Below are 10,532 nucleotides of genomic sequence, written 5' to 3'. Positions count from 1 at the left end.
CATGTAGATATGACAGCCTGATGATCTGACAATGTTTAAAAAAAAAATGTTCGAAAAATGTTTTTTTCTCTTTTCCTATTGCTGGTTATTGTTGATTTATGTAATATATATATGCATATGAATTGTTCTCTCTCTTTTGTTTTTTTATTTTCCTCTCTTCTCACTCATGTTTTCATGGTTTAAAGATGGTATGTCATACATCAGCTAGACAAATGGTAATGCAAGATTTTTGCTCCTTACAGAAAGATCGCTGGTTTGGAAGAAATATTGCATCACCGGAATGTTCGTTTGGAAGACTGAGAGACAGCACCTTTGAGATGACAGCAGAAAAAGAAGAACAACAAGACTAGAGAACTTAATTATCGTAACAAGTTTCTCTCCCCCTCAAACTGTTTTTCTGTACCCCATTACAAATTTCTTCTTTTCTCCTCCTGTAAGATGGACTTGCCACAAGAGACTGTGATATGGATTTTCCTGTTGACCATGACGTTGACCAGAGCAGTCTGTTCCGGCGAGAGTACCATGGAGGTCGAGAGAGGTTCTGGAATGGGTTCTGATGACAGAGATGGAGGCGTAGTTTTCCGAGAACAACATAATCAACAAGCAAAGGCGAGTATCAGAAAACGATCCGATAGCATTGACCATAGAAGGAATTGTGAAGGATTGTTAGCTGAAGAAAACTGTATCTGTAGGCTCTGTGACAATGTAGTTGAGGATGGATGCATCAAGAAATGCCAATCCAGTTTTAATATCCACATGGACCGGCATCCCTTGAGTGACTATCACTCCTTAGTGGGTAGTGTGCTAAATCAAACAGATTGTTGGGTATGCTCTCAAGTACCTCAAGGTCATAGCAAATCAGGACTAGTACCATTTCCTTTAACGATAGGGGAGGTACTTGAGCTAAGTGGTGGGAGGCCGGTGGACAGGAGGTTTAATATCTCCAGTCCTCCTAGTTTGAAGCTCCACCAATATCATGTGGATAGATCCCTCATATGTTTTAACATTTCCAATCCCCGAAAGCCGGGAAATTGGGAAGTGTCATGGAGTAACCAAACCATGTCCTTTTCATATAGAGCAGATAGAATGCCGACAGATACAGAGCTTATACGCCACATAGCCAGTAGAGGAAAATCTTTCCGATATAGGTATACCCTAGGAAATAGGATCACGAGAGTTGGAGAGGTATCACTAGGATACAGTGCACAGATCGTACAAACTGATAGGTGTACTAAACAGATGGGAGAATTAGGGTTAGGAGAGTTCACATGGAAGATGTGTAATATGGTAATGTCCTACTCCGTCCCATATGTTCTCCCCGATGATGCATATTTCATATGCGGGAGGAAGGCGTATAAAGTGGCTTGCCCCAAACTCTGAAGGATTGTGTTATATTGGAAAAGTACTACCTGAGGTAATGAGTCTAAGGAGTGAGGAAATTGTAATTCCAATAGATTTGATTTATGACCCAACTGTAGAAACAATGATGTGATGAAAATGCGATTATACGGTCCGTTTCTTTCACCTGTTTTTCCGTTTTCCTCCAAGGTAAAAAGACCCACTTGGACGAGGAATTTGATGAGCCGATATACAGACAACTGATGGATTAAAGAAGAAGTTTTGACAACCTTATACACAGATATTTGATGAACTATGCCATAGATCCCCAGTTTCCCTAGAAATTTTAAAATTACGCTAGCCCAACACTTTTGTAAATCTATGGACATTGACAAAGCTTTCTGCTCGCACCTTATGGGCAAAAGCACAAAGAAGACTGCAATCAACAGACACCGAACAAGACTTCAACCGACAAATGTACATTAACCCGACATAGAATACCACTGCATTTACCATAAGTGTTCTTTATCTTCATTTCTACAACCCTCAGGTAGTGACACACATAGTCGATAGGGAATACAGGCACAGATATCAGCAATCACATACCTCCCCCATTTATGTATCATCAACTAAAATGTGCTCCCCCATTTTGTTACAACCACAGCCGAAAAAGAGCTTGGTAGAGTTTGACAGCCCATCCACAGACCCTTAATACGGGATAAGAAGGAATTCAAATGTATACTTCGCAATACCTCGAAGCTTGATTTACAACACGTACGGCACGATGATACATGACCCCCCAAACATGGATTCATACACACATGCTTCTGCTATCTCACTAGGTCATACCCTCTTCACACCTTCTCCTCTCTCCTCCCTTACCCAACCATGGAAATGTATTAACCCCTGACATATATTTTTCTCTTTTTGAAATGTTTTAGAAGGTGGCAGTTATTGTTGACTGCCAAAGGGTGGACTGTCAAAGTCAGAAAAATATCACGCTGCACGTTGCCATATATGCACCTCATGCGTGTGCACGCTACATATTTAATCAAAATAATGGATTTTATAAGTTAATATTCCCCTGAGTCCAGCAGGTATCAGTGGGTCTCAAATGGCTCTTTGACCTTAGAGATTCCCCAAACAATAGTTTGCATGTTGGGAGGGCTTCACATCTTCATATGCATAGGTAAGCACAGGAATAGTAATTGAAGATTAATTGTATTCCAAATCAGTATCTTTCCTGCAGACGGAGTACAATAGCCTTTAATTACACTGAGCTTTGAGACTCAATGAGGAGGGCCAACACCTGTGTTTACAAATGGGGCTGGATTTGTCTCCAGAAGAATGATTGCTGAGATGTCATTGTCTCAACTGAGAGTGGACAGTGAGATAGTATTCGCCAAACAATAGCTTCCCACAAGACAGGAATGTGTTGGTCATCACCCATTGTTTTGCATAACCAAGGCCACTGATGCAGCTGGCTCACATGCTGTGAGGGACACACACATCTTGTTGTTGACACACCCCCACAGCTGGAATGCAGGTATGATATTATCCACTGGAAATCACAGGGCTCACTCACTCACACAGCTACCTGGCACCCAGCAGCATGGCGGCTACATCCCCAGGACTGACCTCCAAACTAAAGGCTAAGTATTGAATTCACATGGCTAGATAAGGAAATATAGACAGATTGCTTTAAGGTCAATGGTGCTGGTTTAAATAGGATATTGTAACTTGGTTGTGTGATTGTTGGGTGTTTGTGTTGATACTCTGTGAAGTCTGTGATGAATTGGAACAGTAGACAATCTGTAGCATAGTATTTGTGGTATTTGTTTGCCTATGGTGATTTAAAATAGATTGTGCTGGTTAGTTATAATATATCTTGTTAATCATAAATACCACCATGCAGTTACGTTTGAACATGTGCTGGTAGCAATGGCAGGCTGATATGTGTGGTTACATTGTGATCTGGTCTTGTGATGAATATGCTCTGGTTATTGAGATACTGAAGTTGTTTGGAATGTGAAATTGAATAAGATGGTTCTAGGAAGTTGGATTGAAATTGTGAAAGGTGATTTAGATGGTTTGGAATTGTAAAATCAGAACATATGCATTGTTCTGAGGCTTGGACATTTTGGAATAAAATGGAGTCTTGTGTCTTCTGCTATGTGATTGTGGTGTAGCAGAGAGTGCCATGTGTTTGGACCTGCAAATCTAAAATGGCTGCTGTTGGGTATTTTCCCCTCCCCCTTTCAACCATGTGGTGCAGTCTTTGGAATCATGGGAGCTTTCCCAAAATGGAGTCTAGCTTCTGTCCCATGCGGTATTGTAGGGTTGTGTATATAGGGACAGCCAGTATGGGTAAGGTCAAGTATTTTCTCCACAAAGATTCTCAGCATTGACTAACTGCGCAGCGATTGTTCCTCACATGTGTAAGTTTTCTCCGCAATCATATTGATCTTACTGTTATTGTGAGCCATATCTCTCTCTCTCTCTCTTCTCCTCTTTCTCTCTTATTTTTCCTTAAAACGTAATTGTATTGTATTGTATTTCCCGTGTAGTTATCTGGTTAGTTAGTCTATGTTATATTGTAGTGTATGACTTGTATTGTATTAATTCTTTTGCAAGTATAACATTCATAATATATATATAAGGCATTGGACCCTAAGCACGGTATCTGTGTATTTCTTATAGTGTTAAGTATTCTCAGAGCGTCGGTGATGCTCAAACAGCTTTGAAGTTAATAAGGTTACACTGTGTTGCATCTACACTCTACCACTACACAGAGGTTTACAGTATAAGTACATTCCTTAAGGTATAGTTATTCTAGTTTAATTCTGTAAGTATCTGCAATGCCTGTGTTCACACCCTGTGCACAGCGTCTGCACATACCCTTGCGGTACCTTTTGCGCCAATTGCGTACTGTGTTCTTTAACCTTTAACGTGTTTTTAATAGGACAAATATTATAGACATTGTCACCATCATCAGTGAAGAAATGTTATTCAACTAACTGTTCTCCGATTATCATGATTAAGATCCAAGAGGGTGTTAAGGCATATTCCTATGAAGTTTGTTCGACTTGTAGCTCTACAGTAAACTTGCAAGGTAGAAATTATTTGCACTCTACCATTTTTACTGTATATATTTATATATATATATATATATATATATATATATACAGTAGATTCAAAAGAGAACACTCACCAGGCTTCATACGTACAAATAATCTTGAGCTTTTATTGACTCATAGTGGCATAGAGATGCCTGTCAATGTTTTGGTCATCACATGGATCTTTGTTAAGACCACCAAAGGTTCCTCATTATTTTTTAAATACTACCCAAATCGTTGTGTTTTTGTAAAATAATAAGCAAAAAGCTACTTTGTGTTTAATATACAGTATATTCATTTGGTAAATAAACATGTTTTGTACTCACACACATTGTTTACAAATATATATTTTGTTTTGATTTACTCAAACTTTTCTCTCATCAAAATATCCTCCTTTAGCAGAGACCCAAGTGCATTATTTTAAATTTTTTTGGCATTAAACTGTAATTGCCACTCTCTTGACCATTCCTCTAGTCCACAGGTTCTCAAACTCGGTTCTCAGGACCCCACACAGTGCATGTTTTGCAGGTCTCCTCACAGAATCACAAGTGAAATAATTAGCTCCACCTGTGTACCTTTTAAAATATGTCAGTGAGTAATTAATACACCTGTGAACCTGCTGGGTTACCTGCAAAACATGCACCGTGTGGGGTCATGAGGACAGAGTTTGAGAACCTATGCTCTAGTCTACCTAGATCATCATTTATGTGGTTCACCCCTACTGGTGTGTCTATCCTGTTGCATACCTTTGTGTTATCTGCAAAAAGGCATTCTTTCCCTTCAATACCATTTGCAATGTCACCAATAAATATAGTAAAAATCACTGATACAAGTACAGATACCTGGGGTACTTCCATTGTTATCATTTATCTCCTGTGAATGCACTCAATTTACTACAACTCTCTGTTTTTTATCCTGCAACCAAGATCTTATCCATTCAACCATCTTACTATCCAATCCCATAATTTTAAGTTTATTTAATAGTCTGCCATGTGGGACAGTATCAAAAGCTTTACTAAAGTCTAGATAAGCTATATCTATGCCCCCTTTATCTATTAATTTACTCACTCAGTCAAAAAAGTCAATAAGATTTGTTTGACATGCTCTATACCCAGTAAATCCATGCTGTTTGGGATCGTGTAAATTGCTGCATTTGAGATAAGAGTGTTTCCATAAATTTCCCTCTACTGATGTAAGACTCACTAGCCTGCATTTGCTTTCCCCTTCCTTGCTTACACTTTTGTGCTGTGGGACTATGTTTGCTCTTTTCCAGTTCTCTGGAATTACTCCTGTAGCTAGTGACTAGTTAAATACTACTATTAATGCCTTGAAGAATAGTTTCTTGGTAACTCAAAATGCGTTGGAAGACACATTGATCTACTTACCTGCATCCAATAATCATGAAAGGACGTCATCGTGTCTGGAGGCTGGTGATCAGCGTGTAGGGAGGAAGGAAGGAATCTGGAGTCTTCCATTAATTCTCACTCTATTGCTCCTTGCCAGGAGCTAGACATGGTAAAAGTCCATTTGTAACAACCAATTGATGGTGAAAGAGTTTTATAAACTGTGGCTTTGTGAACGTCATAAACTGCAATAATGTTTATACAGAGATTCTATGACGGCACTAGATGTGTGCGTTTTTTTTGGCAAAGTACTGCATCTATTATAAGAATCGACTGGCTTATTATTAATTAGGACCGTGCAACCTTTACCATAAAAGGACACATGAACTATAATTGTTGCTGGACTGATCAGGTGATATTTTTCCTGCGCTAAATTTGGCATATATTTATACATTTTAATTGTGTGATAGCGCCCAAGGTGATGTCCATTTTTGTTTTTACTACTATTAATGCTGTTACCAGCATCCCTTTAAGTTATTTTAATATCCTTGGATGTATCCCATCAGGCCCCATTGATTTATACTTTTTCAGATTTGAGAGTTCTATTAGCACCTTTTCCTTTTGTAAATGTACTTGTTTCTACCTCATTTATCTGAGTATACCTACAACTTAACTGTAACCCCTTCCCCTCTCTTTCCCCTCTTTCCCCTCTCTTTCAGTAGTGAATACTGAACAAAAATAATTCATAAGATGATCTCCTATTACATTGTCTCCCTGAACAAGATGCCACGTTTTGTTTTTCTCCTTTCGCTTACATACCTAAAAGAAGTTTCAGAATCAGAAACAGAATCAGCTTTATTGGCCATGTATACTAGCGTATACTAGGATTTTTTTTCCAGTTTGCTATACTACAGCCAAGTAGGTAACAGATAACTTACTTTTTTTTTTTTTGGGGGGGGGGTGTTTCAAGTAAAGTTAGACAGATAGGTATACCATAGGGACACAAGTGAGTTACATGTACGTCTAGTCAGTCAATGTTTAGGAGTTCAACAGGTGGACCGCTTGGGGAAAGAAACTTTTGAGGCTTCTGGTGGACCCGTCGGGGGCGGCTCTGTAATGCCTGCCTGAAGGAAGCAAGTTATACATGCTGTGGTCGGGGTGTAGATGGACCTTTACTATATTTGTTGCCTGCTTTTTAGCTCTGGACAGATACAGGTCCTGGACTGAGGGAAGGTCGGCCCCGATGAACTTCTCTGTGGTTCTGACTAACTTTTGGAGCCTGCACCTGTCCCTCGCACTGGCAGAGCCATACCTTACCAGTATCGAGGAGCACAGTACTAACTCCACAATCACGGAGGAGAAGAGGAGCAGTAGCTTCTGTGGGATGTTAAACTTCCTTTGTTTCCTGAGGAATAACAACCTCTGCTGTGCTTTCCCAACAGTGGCATCAGCGTTGGACACCCATTTAAGGTCCCAGGAGTTTGTGGTCCCCAGGAACTTGAAAGAGTCCACTAGCGATACCACACTGTCAGCAATCGTTAGTGGAGGTGCACTAGCTGACTTCTTCCTGAAGTTCACTCTTATCCCAACAGTTTTGAGGGGGTTGAGCTCAAGGTAGTTGTGGCTACACCACTGGGACAACCAGTCTACTTTCCGTCTATAGGCTTATGCATCCTTGTCCTTGATGAGGCCGATGGCGGTGGTGTCGTCGGCCAATTTGATGATCTTTACTGATTGTGCTTCTGAGGTGCAGTCATTTGTGTACAGGAAGATGAGCAGGGGTGAGAGGACACAACCCTGAGGGGCCCCTGTACTAATGGACTGCACTTGAGAGGTGAATTACCCTGCTTTCACCACTTGTGTCTTATCTGTCAGGAAGTCTACTGTCCAGGAACAGGTAGCTTCAGGTACCCCTAGCCGAAGTAATTTGGGGTGGATGATGCTGGGGACGATTGTATTGAAGGTGGAGCGGAAATCGACAAACAGGGCCCTCGAGTAGGTACTGCGAATGTGTAGGTGCTGTAGAATGTAGTGCAGGCCCAGGTTGACTGCATCCTCGACACACCAATTTGATCGATAGGTGAACAGTAGGGGGTCCAATTGGGAACCAGTCACAGTTTTCAGGTGATTCAAAGCCAGATGCTCAAACGTTTTCATGACCACAGACATCAGTGCTATCGGCCTGTAGTCGTTCAGGTTCATGATAGAGGGTTTCTTGGGGAACGAGATGAGGCAGGAAGGGACTTTCTGTAGCTCCAGTGATTTGTTAATGATCTTGCTGACTATGGGGGCGAGCTGACCCGCACATGCTCTCAGGGCAGATGGTGACACTCCATCATCACCCAGAGCTTTCCTGGGTTTGGCTCTTTTGAACAGTGCCTCCACTTCTTCTTGGGCGACTTGCAGTGCCTGGAGTTGGCCATCTGTGTTCTGGGCATCATAGAGGTGATTGTTTGAGTTGTAGGGGACTTTTTTTTTAAAACCATCAATAAAAGTGGTTCAGCTCGTCTGCTAGGTCTTAGTGCATGGTGGTGTACTTCAATGTTTTCTTGTAGGTGGTTAAGGATTACATTCCTTTTCAGGCTTCAGAGACCCCCATTCCGTGCAGTCGAAGCAGGCCTGGAGCTTCATTTTAGCCTTATTGGTCCATTTCTTAACAGTCTTGATGACAGGTTTAGATGCTCTCAGCTTCTGTATATAGGTAGGGAGTAGGTGGATGAGGCAGTTGTCAGATAGGCTGAGTGCAGCATGCATTATAGAATGGAAGGTATACTTGAGGTTAGTGTAGCAGTGGTCAATGGTACCCCCTTCCCTAGTGGGACACGTGACTTGTTTGTACTTAGGTAGTACCTTGCTCAGGTTAGTTCTGTTGAAGTCGCCCAGCACTATAAGCAGAAAGTATGGGTGTTTTTGTTCTATGTCATATATGCATACGGCCAGGGCTTCATTTGCGCAGACAAGGGGGGATGTACACTCCCACAAGGACAATTGAGGCAAATTCCTGGGGGGGGAATAGAAGGAGTTGCAGTTGATAATTAGCATCTCCAGATGAGGGCTACATGATTTGCCTTGGATTGTGACATTGGTGCACCATCTATTGTTTTTCCTGAGAGAACCTTGGAGCGATCGTCCCTGAAGAGACCGAAGCCCGGCAGAGACATCGGGTCATCCGCAATATGGTCATTCAGCCACATCTCCATAAAGCAGAGGACAGATGACCCTGTAATGCCTGATCCTGCACTGCCCAGAAGGAGGGACAGTTCATCGAACTTGTTTGCCAGTGAGCGCACGTTCAAGAGCAGGATCAAGGAAAGTGCTGACTTGTGCCCTCTCTGCCGCCACTTCACTGGGGTGCCTGCGCAACAGCCTCTCCTCCGAGCCCAGGTCCTTCTACTAGGGATGACATGAAGGCCTCCGTCATTCTCTTTCTGTTGCCGCCAATCCGCCCGTCAGTCACCGCCCAGGCTGCGGGGAGCCGCGGCCACCCAGTCATCCACTTCACCATCCATGATGTCTTTATCCCTGCCACACGGGGCAGTGAGGGCTGCAAGGGCCGCTGATCCACCCACCGACAGGCCCGAACATGGGGTAAGCACCGCGGAAGTGCTCCTACTTAGGAGGGCTTCCCTGCTGTATTTGGTCACCAGTGGGGTAGACAAGAGCAGGGGAAAACAAGGGAAACAGGTATTTTGGCAGAGCTACATAGCTCTGAGGCAGCCATCTGTGGCGCCATCTTGGATTGTAATCACTATAATCACTGTTGCTATAAACCTATTGCTGCTCTTTAGTCCAATGGATATAATTGAGACAAGTGATCAATAAAATAACTTTGCTTTTTCTGTTGCTGATTTAGTCAATTATTCCAGGACAAAGCAGGCTTGTGGAAAGGTGTTAGAATCCAATTCCTATTGTGTAGGTTGTGAAAAGTTTCAGTGTGAGAAGCCTTTGAAGTAGATTTCTTATTGGGTTAGTGATAACATGTGTCCTGGGTAATAGCTGGGATCCTGAAATTTGAAATGAACAGTGACCCTTCAGCAATTCAGAGCCTGAATATACTGTATATTAGTTGATTAATGCAAGAAGTAAGTTATTTGTTGCTCAGAGAGCAGAGGTGAATTATGTCTAAGTGAGGGGCTGGATGGAGCCAAAGATAGGTTGTAGTCCACAGTACCTTGTCTGGGATGTCCAATGCAGAGTACACTAGATTCCAAACTGAAGGACTTCTCAGTTTAGAGATGCAGAGATTTCAATCCAGTGGGTATCACAGCGCAGGAATGCAATCTGTTGGTTTTGATGAGATGTCCGCGTAGAGTAGTACAAGTTAAAGGTAAATCCTTGGATAGTTATGATGATTCATAGCTCCGTTGTGGTGAATTTAAGCTGTTTTATGGAGATGATCAGGAGCATGCAAAAGTTGAGTCAGCCATATTGGCTGGCTGTTCATGAGTGGAGGAACAACCCTTTACCCACTTTATCCACTGACTTGGTCATTTTCTCCCCAGCTTGTGCCTTTTCACATCTGATTACCTTCTAAGTCTCCTTCTATCTAACAAGATACATCTGTCTTCATTATTTTGCATCTGCTATTCTTCCCTAAAAACATCTCAAAACTACTACTATCCTTCTGCTATCTTATTTTTATTTTCACCATGATCCTCTCGCAATCTTATGTTTTTTTTGTATGCATCAGCATTCTGATCATATGAGTGACATCTTCATTCCACATTGTCTCAGT

This window comes from Pseudophryne corroboree, chromosome 5 (genome assembly GCF_028390025.1).
Source record: "Pseudophryne corroboree isolate aPseCor3 chromosome 5, aPseCor3.hap2, whole genome shotgun sequence".
Taxonomy (NCBI): domain Eukaryota; kingdom Metazoa; phylum Chordata; class Amphibia; order Anura; family Myobatrachidae; genus Pseudophryne; species Pseudophryne corroboree.
Note: the sequence above shows the minus strand (reverse complement) of the source record.